The sequence below is a fragment of the Mus musculus genome, chromosome 11 (assembly GCF_000001635.26).
Source record: "Mus musculus strain C57BL/6J chromosome 11, GRCm38.p6 C57BL/6J".
In the NCBI taxonomy this organism is placed as follows: domain Eukaryota; kingdom Metazoa; phylum Chordata; class Mammalia; order Rodentia; family Muridae; genus Mus; species Mus musculus.
In genome coordinates, this window is record NC_000077.6 from 23,530,525 (window position 1) to 23,541,254 (window position 10,730).

A 10,730-nucleotide genomic window follows, 5' to 3' on the forward strand; every position below is an offset into this window, starting at 1 on the left:
CTGAGTTCAAATCCCAGCAACCACATGGTGGCTCACAACCATCCGTAATGAGATCTGACTCCCTCTTCTGGTGTGTCTGAAGACAGCTACAGTGTACTTACATATAATAAATAAATTAAAAAAAAAAAAAAAAGAAACTCCCCAGGAAAGTATAAATTAACCCCTTATGAACTCCTGTGTGGTGGCCCTTCCTCCCCTCACTGAGTCAGGAGGAGTCCATGATCCTGATGCTGCATTGTCTAAACTTTGCTCACTTAAAGGCTCTGGAAACTGTGAGAAAGGAGGCCTGGGGTTTAATTCCCGAAGCCTACAAACCCAAGACCTAGCCATACTCCACTCGTTCCAAGTTGGAGACGCTGTCTATGTCTGAAGACACTGTACTGGAAACTTGGAACCACGGTGGAAGGGACCCTATTTGGTACTGTTGACTACCCCCACTGCTGTGAAAGTAGAGGGTATTGCTGCTTGGATTCATGCTTCACACCTCATGAAGGTACCACCCTCTAAAAATGAATGGGACCTAGAAACTACGGATGACTCTCTTAAGCTGTGTCTTCGTCGCAGAAGGGACAAGACTGATGAGCAAGGCTAGCTATAATCCCCACGCCCTGCAGAAGCTGACTTGGCGAGTGTTATCTGAAACAGGAGAAGTCGTTTTTGCCATTTCAAAGGTGGCACCCCCAGAGATGTGATGGCTGCCCCTATACTTTTGTTTCTGCCAAATTAATTCTGCAGTCGCAAGTACCACCCCCCAACCAGGTCCGAAGCTATGGGTTCTATAGCTGCCCCGAGTCTAAAAAGGGTCCCCAGTGTGGAGGGCCCCAAGAATTCTTTTGCAGAGAGTGGAGTTGCATTACTTCAAATGATGGAGACTGGAAATGGGCCACCTTGTCTGCCGGGGACAGACTAGTTTTTCTCTTTGTTAATCCAGGACCTGGCCAACATGCAGAAATGGGGTTATACAAGGATAAGTCATGCAAATCTACAGATTTAGATTATATAAAACTGCAGTTCACTAAAGAGGGGCAGATGTACAATCTTACCCAGTGGCTGGGGTATGACTTGGGGCATTGTATTTTACAGACATGGGGGCGGGCAAGGATTGCGACTTCAGGTCCGCCTAAAGATAGAACATCTCCCCGCTCGGCCGGTGGGACCTAACCAGGTACTGGCTGACCAAGGCCCCCTGATCCCCAAGCCACCACTACTGGGACTGCAACCTTCCCCGACTTTGCCCACCTCTCCCCAATCATCTCTTACCCCTTCTAGCAACCTTTTTGTTGCCCCAGCCAAGACAGGACAGACATTAATCAATCTTGTACAGGGAGGGAGCCTTTAGTATGATAAACCGAACCAATCCCGATATGACTGAGTCTTGTTGGCTTTGCCTAGCTTCAGTACCTCCTTATTATAAAGAAATTGCAGTGTCTGGAACATTCATTACCACCTCCAGCCATGAGGCGTGTGTTTGGGGAACCAGCCAAAGATTAACCCTTCCTGAAGTTACAGGTACCTGGCTTGGAAACCCACTAGCTGCTTATAGACACCTATGTAACACCACCCTGGAGAGCCCTAGCACTTCCGACATCGAGTATCTGTTCCCTGGTCTAGACAAATGGTGGGCCTGCAGTACAGGACTAACTCCTTGTGTATCTACGTTAGTGTTTGATAATACCAAAGACTACTGTGTACTCATCCAGTTAGTGCCCAGAGTCTTTTACCACCCCACTAACTCTTTTGTAGACGAATTTGTCGGGCGTCTAACCCGCTATTGGAAAGAGCCCGTCACATTGACCTTGGCAGTCATCCTGGGCATCGGAGTCACTGCAGGTGTAGGGACAGGCACTACTGCTCTCATAGGACAGCTCCATTATTTCCAAGAACTAAGATCAACTATGAGTGAATATTTAAGAGCATTAGGGCAATCCATAACTAAACTTAAAGAATCTTTAACTTCACTTTCAGAACTGGTTTTACAAAATAGGAGGGGTCTAGACTTGCTGTTTTTAAAGGAAGGAGGGCTGTGTGTTGCACTTAAAAAAGAGTGTTGTTTTTATAAAGATCATTCTGGAGTAATCGAAGATTCTATGAAGAAACTGAGAGAACGGCTAGACAAAAGGCAGAGGGAAAGAGATGCCAGTCAGGGATGGTTTAAAGGATGGTTTAATAAGACCCCTTGGCTGACCACTCTGATTTCCACCATTATGGGGCCCTCGCTTATCTTGTTGCTACTTATAATAGGACCATGCATTTTAAATCGGCTAGTAGCCTTTATTAGAGAGAGAGTTAGTGCAGTACAGCTTTTAGTCTTGAAACAACAATATCATACCTTAAAAAACAAGGAGCTTCAAGAAGAAGATAGTGTCTAGTTCTAAGATTAGAACTATTTACTAGAAAGACTGGAGAATGAAAGATCCTGAGAGAGAGAGAGAGAGAGAGAGAGTAAAAAATTATGTAAGCCCCTAGACTTGTGTCCAAAATAGACCTCACTAATGGCAGGGAGTAAAAGTTTAACTCGCCCCATTGTTCCAGGATGTACTGACCACAAAGCAGAAGTTTAACTTGCTCCATTGTTTCAGGAAATGTTTGTACAGAATACTCTAAACATTCCTTAAACCCGTTATGCTTGCCAAATGCTATAGCCCAATGCCAGGTGTTTGCGGTTTCTGCCTTTATAAACCCCTTACCCCTTGAGCTCGGGGTTGACTCCTCTACCCCTGCGTGATATACGAGTCATCCCCAGTGCACTGGTCTCTCCTGATTAAACCTCTTGCTGTTTGCATCAAGACCGGTCTCTTGTGAGTTCTTGGGCGTCCTGTCATCCCGGGGTTTGAGTGAGGGTCCCTCCGGTTTCGGGGGAACTTTCAGAGCTAGGGCTCAAAGATTGTTAGTTTGGCCTTAAAGTCCTCTCTGTCAGTGCATAACTCTCTAGGTTTTTGGAGAAAATATACAACATGAGCTTCAGCATTAGTAAAAAATTCAAATACAGCAAAACTTTCAAATAGAGGAATTTTTTTTTTAAAAAATTAAGGAAATTACAACAACAACAAAAAAATCAACCCAACCAAATAACAGAAAGCCAATAAAAAGGGGGCATTCCTACTTAGCTTTGTCAACCTGACACAGCCTACAGTTAGCTGAGAGCCTCCATTTCAGATTGGCCTGTGGGCATGCCCATGGGGATTGTCTCAATTGATGTAGGAGGGCTCAGTCCACTGTGGCTGGTCCCAAGCGTGAGCCAGCCAGCCAGTAAGCATCCTCCTCCGTGGTTTCTGCTTCAAGTTCCCACTTGGGGCTCTGACATCCCCCAATGGTCTGTGAACTGGAAGCATGAGCTACATCAGTCTTCTCAGGTTTTACCACTGCAACAGAAAGAACACTTGATCTTCCCTGCCCTGAGTGTTTATTAGCCTCCACCAGTAAGAGACCAGGAGCTTCATGAGCATCCTACCCCTTACATAGCAATAAAGGGTCACAGTGCCCTTCACTCTGGAAATGTTACCTAAAACATTAACATAATGTACACATCTACAGTATGTCATACTGTGTTTAGATTCATACATTTGGACATGGCTTTGTCATAATTTATTATTCTAGGAGAAAAAGATCAGCCCAAATGCAAGCATGTAAGACATGACTTTTTCTAAAGAGAGAGAGAGAAAACTCCCTGGAGTGCGGTAGAGTTCCATGATAGCTTGCCTAGGATGTGCGAGGCCCTGGGCTCCATCCAGAGCACTGCCATCAAAACAACAAAAAGGAAAAAGAAAAGGCTGGGGGTCAGGTTGGGCGAAAAGAGGAAGGAAGAAATAAGAAGAGAGGAGTGGAGGCTTGCTCAGCGGGTGGAATGACTTGCGAGCCCCTCCCTATAGTAGCCTGTCCCTCCCTACATTGTGGCAGAAGCAAATTATCATTTCAGGTTTAGTAACCAGCAAAGGAAGCTGGGTTGATGGTGTATGCCTGTGATCCTAGCTCTTGAGGGAGGAGAACTCAGAGTTCACGTCCATCAGTCTTGCAGTGAGCCAGCTTCAGCCCTATGATGCCTTGCTTTAAAAAGGGGAAAGAGGCAAAAGAACTGAAGGACTAGATGGAGAGAGTCAGGTGGACAGAGACTGATGGATCTGTCAACAGAGGTTATGGTGGACCAATGCCTTGATTTCTGGACATCGTAGAGATATTTTAAGAAGGGGCTGATAACGTATATAAAGTGACCAAAAGGGGATGGGTAAGATGGTAAGAAAAAGATGGGACAGTAGCTAAAAAAAATTGTGCCCAACTAATTTAAAATGGGAATGGTCTTCCCTAACAAGTTCAGCCCCCTAAGCTCAGAGTTTTCCCATTCTCTTAGGGAAATCATCATCATCAGAAATCAGGAAGTGAGTCCAGACTTCATCCCTCCCCCCTCTAGTCAGTGGCCAATTCCAGCCACTGTGGCATGTTTGTCTTCATCCCATTCTGTCTTTCTATCAGTACCTCCGTGCTCTCTAGCTGGGTCAGGATGTCATTACCCCCCCCCCCAATCTTTAGGAAAGTATCCTAATTGTGGTGCGCTCAATCGGAGTTATCACTGAAGCCTCACTGTGGAGCGTCTGCCTCAAGCTCATGTGTTTCAATACTTGGTCCCCAAATGGTTGATGCTATTTGGGAAGACAATGGAACCTTTGGGAGGTAGAGCTTTGCTGGAGGAAGTACCCTGGGAACAAACTTTAAGTAAAGTATGCTTGGCCCTTCTTCCTGTTTGCTCTCTTTTCCTTAGCAATGATTCCCTGGGCCCAGCCAGCCTCCGGACACCTGCCATTATTCCTTCTCGGGTGGTGCTGTGTTTCCCCTGCCAGGACGAGTTTGTGTCTGTGCTCAGAGCACATCAAGTGTGCAGCGCATTCTACTTAAGTCACTTCACTCCTGTCTGCAGACCCACTAGACTAGGTCTCTCGCAGGTGTGAGCGGCTGCTCATGTAGCTTTATTACACAGTCTCAGGGTCTGGCATTCATTTGAAAAAAATACTGTGTGGTAGATCTGGATTCCACCCTATGGGCAGGCAAGACACTGACCGGGCTTAGTGACTTTGACATTCTACTTGAGAGACTTAAGGGGCGCCCTCTACAGTTGGGCTAGATTCTATCTGTGCAGATAGGGACCTGTTTAATTACTACCTTTTCTATATTTACTCCCTTTTTTGCTAAGAGTGGATAAATAAATACTCCATTTTGGATTTCAAAATGCTAGCCCAGGAAAATGAACACACTTCCAGTTTACTTTCTAAATTTTTAAAATTTATGTGTGTATGTGTGTATGCTTGTCTGTTTGAACAGCAGAGTAATGCCTGAGGAGGCCAGAAGAAGGCATCCAATTACCTGGAACTGGAGCTGTGGACAGTTATAAACTGAACACCATGGGTGCTTGGAATTGAACCCAGGTCCTCTGTGAGTACAGGAGGTGCTCTTGGCCACTGAGGCATCTCCCCAGCCCCTCTTTCTTGTTTGAATGTAGGTGTGTGTGCCACAGCCTAAATGTGGAAATGTGGAGTCGTTCTCTCCTTCTGGGATGTCAGTGGAGTAGGAGGGTCAGCTAGGTTCTCTCTCTCTCTCTCTCTCTCTCTCTCTCTCTCTCTCTCTGAGCCAGCAGACTTTCACCAGTGTCTGGCTCCTGAGTCTTCATTTGGTAAAATTGAATGGCTGGGATTTTTGTTTTTAAAAACAACAGGTGTGCTTTGAGGTTTCAGACGCTCAACCTCGGCCCGCTGACTCACCCTCTCTGCTTGTTGCCTACAGATCCAGATGTAGAACCCTCAGCTCCTTCTCCAGCACCATGTCTGCCTGCATGCTGCCATGCTTCCCACCAGGATGATAATGGACTGAAACTGCAAGGCAGCCCCAATTAAATGTTGTCCTTTATAAGACTTGCCTTGGTCATGGTGTCTCTTTACAGCAACAGAAACCCCGTTAAGTTGGTACCAGGAACTGGATATTGCTGTGATAGGCTGGACCATGCTTTTGTTTGGAGCAATGTGGTCTTTGGGTCTCTGGATTCGCAAAACAGATGAATGCTTATGTGGGGCTTACCAGGCCATCACAGTCGGAACATGGAAGACAGTGGCGCTGAGGGTGAACTGAACCGTGGGGCCCAGGTCAAGAGGTTTCAGAGAAAAGTTTTAGTATATGGCCTAGAATGCTTTCTCTTCTTGTGATATTTTTGGTAAAGAATTTGGCTGCTTTTTGCCCTTGTCCAAAAAGTCTGCCTGGGGCTAACTAAATTAAAGAGTTTTAAATTAATGGCATTGACAAAGGAAATCTCAAAACAGTCTAATTATGGACTCTGTCATGTAGTTATTAGTGTTCACTCTTAAATAGATCTGTGATGAAAAGAAGCAAACTGAGCAAGAAAATACAAAACTGTATAGTTTGGGGATAAAGGGGACACCAGGAAGTGTAAGGGAGCCAAGTCCTGTGTTCAAGGAGATAAGCAGAATAAAGAAAAGCCTGGGGTCTGGTGGAATAAGAGGGTGGCCAGCTTTCCCTGATGCCTTGGTGAGATACCTACAAGGTTTATTGTTGGCCTTCTCCCAGCCAGTCTTGAGAGCTACCTGCAGTCTCGTACACAGGCGACTGTATATGATAGGAAAGGAAGTGATCAGACTTTGCAGGCATTATTGGACACATTCTGAATTTACCCCTAGTCCTGGAGGTCCCAAGAAACATTGTGGCCCTCCAGTTAAAAATAAGAGCTTATGGAAGCCGAGGGATTGATGAAGTTTTGGCTGAAGTCTGACTCACAGTAGGTCCAATGAGTCCCCAAACTCATCCTGTGGTTATTTTCCCAGTCCCAGAATCTATAATTGGGATAGAAATACTTAGAAGTTGACAGAGTCCTCACCTTGGTTCCCTGGCCTGTGGAGTGAGGGCTATTATGGTAGGAAAGGCTAAATGGAAGCCTTTAGAGTTGCTTCTGCCAAGGAAAATAGTGGATCAAAAACAGTATCACATCCCTGGAGGAACTGCAGAACTTAGTGCCACCATAAGGGACTTGAAAGATGCAAGGGTGGTGGTTTCCACCACATCTCCCTTTAACTATCCTATCTGGCCAATGCAGAAGACAGATAGACCATGGAGAATGACAGTTGACTATTGAAAACTCAGTCAGTTAATGACTTGGATTGCAGCTGCTACATCAGATGTGGTGCTCTTACTTGAGCAGATTAACATATCTCCTGGTACCTGGTATGCAGCTATTGATCTGGCAAATGCCTTTTTCTTGGTACGTGTCCATAAGGACCACCAGAAGCATTTTATTTCCGGTTGACAAAGCCAGCAGTATTCCTTTACAGTTTTACCTCAGGGTTATATTAGCTCACCTACCCAGTGTCATAACATAGAAGGGATCTTAATTGTCTGTCTCCTCCACAAAACACCACACTGGTACACTATATTGACAGCATCATGCTGATTGGACCAAGTGAGCAGGAGGTAGTATCCACTTTGAACTCATTGGTAACACATAAGCGTATCAGAGGATGGGAAATAAATCCAACCAAAATTCAAGGGCCTTTTACCTCAATGGAATTCTTAGGAGTCCAGTGGTAAAAGAGATATTCCTTCTAAGGTGAAAGATAAGTTATTCACCCGGCCCCTCCCACCACCAAGAAAGAAGCCCAGCATTTAGTGGGTCTATTTGGATTCTGGAGACAGCACACTCCTCATTTGGGTGTGTTACTTTGGCCCATATTCCAAGTGACTTGGAAAGCTGCTCCCTTTGTGTGGGGCAGGAACAGGAGAAAGCGCAACAAGTCCAGGTTGCTTTGTAGGCTGCTCTACCACTTGGACTATATGATCAAGCAGATCTGATAGTACTTGAGGTGTCAATGGCAGGTAAGGATGCTGTTTGGAGTCTCTGGTGGGCACCTATAGGTGAATCACAGAAGAGACCTTTGAGATTTCAGAGCAAGGATTTACCATCATCTGCAGACAACTGAAACTGTTCCTCTTTTGAAAGACATCTCTAGGCCTGCTATTGGGCCTTAGTAAAAACTGAATGTTTGACAATGGGTCACCGATTCAGGACCTGAGCTGGGTGTTATCTGATCAACCAAGTCATAAGGTAGAATGTACATGGAAATCTATTATATTAAATTAATATATGTATATATGAATGGGGCCAGAGCAGGTCCTGAAAGCACAAACAAGTTATATGAAAAAGTTGCCCAGATGCCCATGGTCTGTACTTCTGTTAAAATGCTGTGTGCTGCCAAGCATGCACCTCTTATGGGTTATGCCCTGTGGTTGGTTGTTAAGGACCTGCTTTACTGATAGTTAGACACGCCATGCAGGCAGCACTGTTCAGAAGTGAACAGCTGCTGCATTACAGCCCCTTTCTGGGACAGACCTGGAAGACACTGACGAAGGGAAATCTTTACAGTGGGCAGAACTTCTGATTGTACATACACATCATGTATTTTATGTGGAAGGAGAATTGGCCAGATGTACCACTTAAAAAGATGGGTTAAGACTATACAGCCACAACATAGATTAGAGACGTAATTCACTAAGTGAAAATATGCTATTTTTCTTGATTTACGATGTTTTTGTATCAGTTTTTAAGAGTATTTGAACTATTTATTTCCCCCATCCTATGTGAATATTGGCATCCATGCCTGATTCTCTTTACCATTTTGTTTCCAAGGCCCCAGATATGGTTTTGCTTCAGGTACCACCAAGTCTGGACCCATTCTCCCAGGCACATGCCTTTCTCTTCTCTGACAAGTCTCTTTCCAGTGTTAGCTCCACCGTCTCCCATCTTTCCTTTCTCCTCTAGAAGATTCACCCTGTGCTCTGTTTATGGTCTGCAAATAGGTGAGTCCTACAGTAGGAAGCTCCGTGTGGGAGCCCCAAAACACTTCTCTTTTTCTTTTTTTCAGTTTATTCACTTTACATCTCACTCACTGCCTCCTCCCAGTCACTTCCTCCCAGTCATCTCCTCCCACAATCCTTTCCACCATCCCTTCTCTCCTTCTTCTCTGAGCAGGTGGGGGTCCCCTGGATATCCCCCTCCACCCTGGCACACCCTGGCTAGGCAGGTCCTCCCCAATTGAGGCAGGCAAGGCAGCCCAGCTAGAAGAACATATCTCACAGACAGGCAACAGCTTTTGGGACAGCCCTCACTTCAGTTGTTTGGGACTCACATGAAGACCAATCTGCATGTCTGCTACATATGTGTAGGGAGGCTTAGGTCCAGCCTGAGTGCAGACTTTGGTTGGTGGTTCAGTCTTTGAGAGCCCCAATGGTTCAGGTTAATGGAATGGGTCTCAAAACGGGCCAGTTATTGGTTGGCCATTCCCTCAGTCTCTGCTCTATCCCCTGTCTCTGCATTTCTTGTAGACAGGATAAGTTTGAGGTTGAAGATTTTGTGGGTAGGTTGTTGTCCCTTCCACTCCAGTGAGGTTCCTGCCTAGCTACAGGAGGTGGCTTCTTCAGGTTCCATATCCCCAATGCTGTGAGTTACAGCTAAGGTCGCCCCCCATTGATTCTTGGGCGCCCCCATTGATTCTTGGGTTTTTGTCACATCCTGGAGATGCCCCCCCACCTCTTCAGCCCTGTTAGTAGCAGATTTCCATATAGCTATCTCTCCTGTCCTTTTCCACACCTGATCCTGAACCCCACCCCATTCTAGTTCATTCCCTCCATCTGCCTCCTATGACTATTTTATTCCACCTTCTAAGTGAGTTTCAAGCTTCCTTGCTTGTGCCTTCTTTCTTGTTCAGCTTCTTTGGGTTTCTGAAGTGTAACATGGGTATCCTGTATTTTATGGCTAATATCCACTCACAAGAGAGTACACACCATGGGACTGGGTTACCTCACTCAGAATGATAGTCTCAAGTTCCATCCATTTGCCTGCAAAATTCATGATGTCTTTGTTTTTAATAGCTGAATAGTATTCCATTGTGCAATGTACCACATTTTTAAAAATCTTCAGTTGAGGGACAGCTAAGTTGTTTCCAGTTCCTGGCTATTATGAACCAAGCTGTTATGAACATAGTTGAGTAAGAGTCTTTGTGGGATGGTGGAACATTTTTCCAGATTATGCCCAGGAGTGGTATAGCTGGGTCTTAGGCAGAACTATTCCCAGGTTTCTGAGAAACTGCCAAATTGATTTCCAAAGAGGTTGTACAAGTTTGCACTCCCACCAGCAATGGAGGAGTGTTCCACTTCTAAGCTATTCTGTCATGCTGACTTTTGGAATCAGATAGAGCTCCCTTTAGCATTCTGTAATACCAGAAAACAAATAAACATGAGCATCAGATCCTGGGCATTTCTGAAAGGAAAAAGTGCCAAGGGCTGGGAACACAGGACTGCAAGTTAGTGCACAGGAGGATGTGCAAGTTAGTGCACAGGAGGATATGTAAGTTAGTGCACAGGAGGATGTGTAAGTTAGTGCACAGGAGGATGTGCAAGTTAGTGCACAGGAGGATGTGTAAGTTAGTGCACAGGAAGATGTGTAAGTTAGTGCACAGGAAGATGTGCAAGTTAGTGCACAGGAGGATGTGTAAGTTAGTGCACAGGAGGATGTGCAAGTTAGTGCACAGGAAGATGTGCAAGTTAGTGCACAGGAGGATGTGCAAGTTAGTGCACAGGAGGATGTGTAAGTTAGTGCACAGGAAGATGTGCAAGTTAGTGCACAGGAGGATGTGTAAGTTAGTGCACAGGAAGATGTGCAAGTTAGTGCACAGGAGGATGTGCAA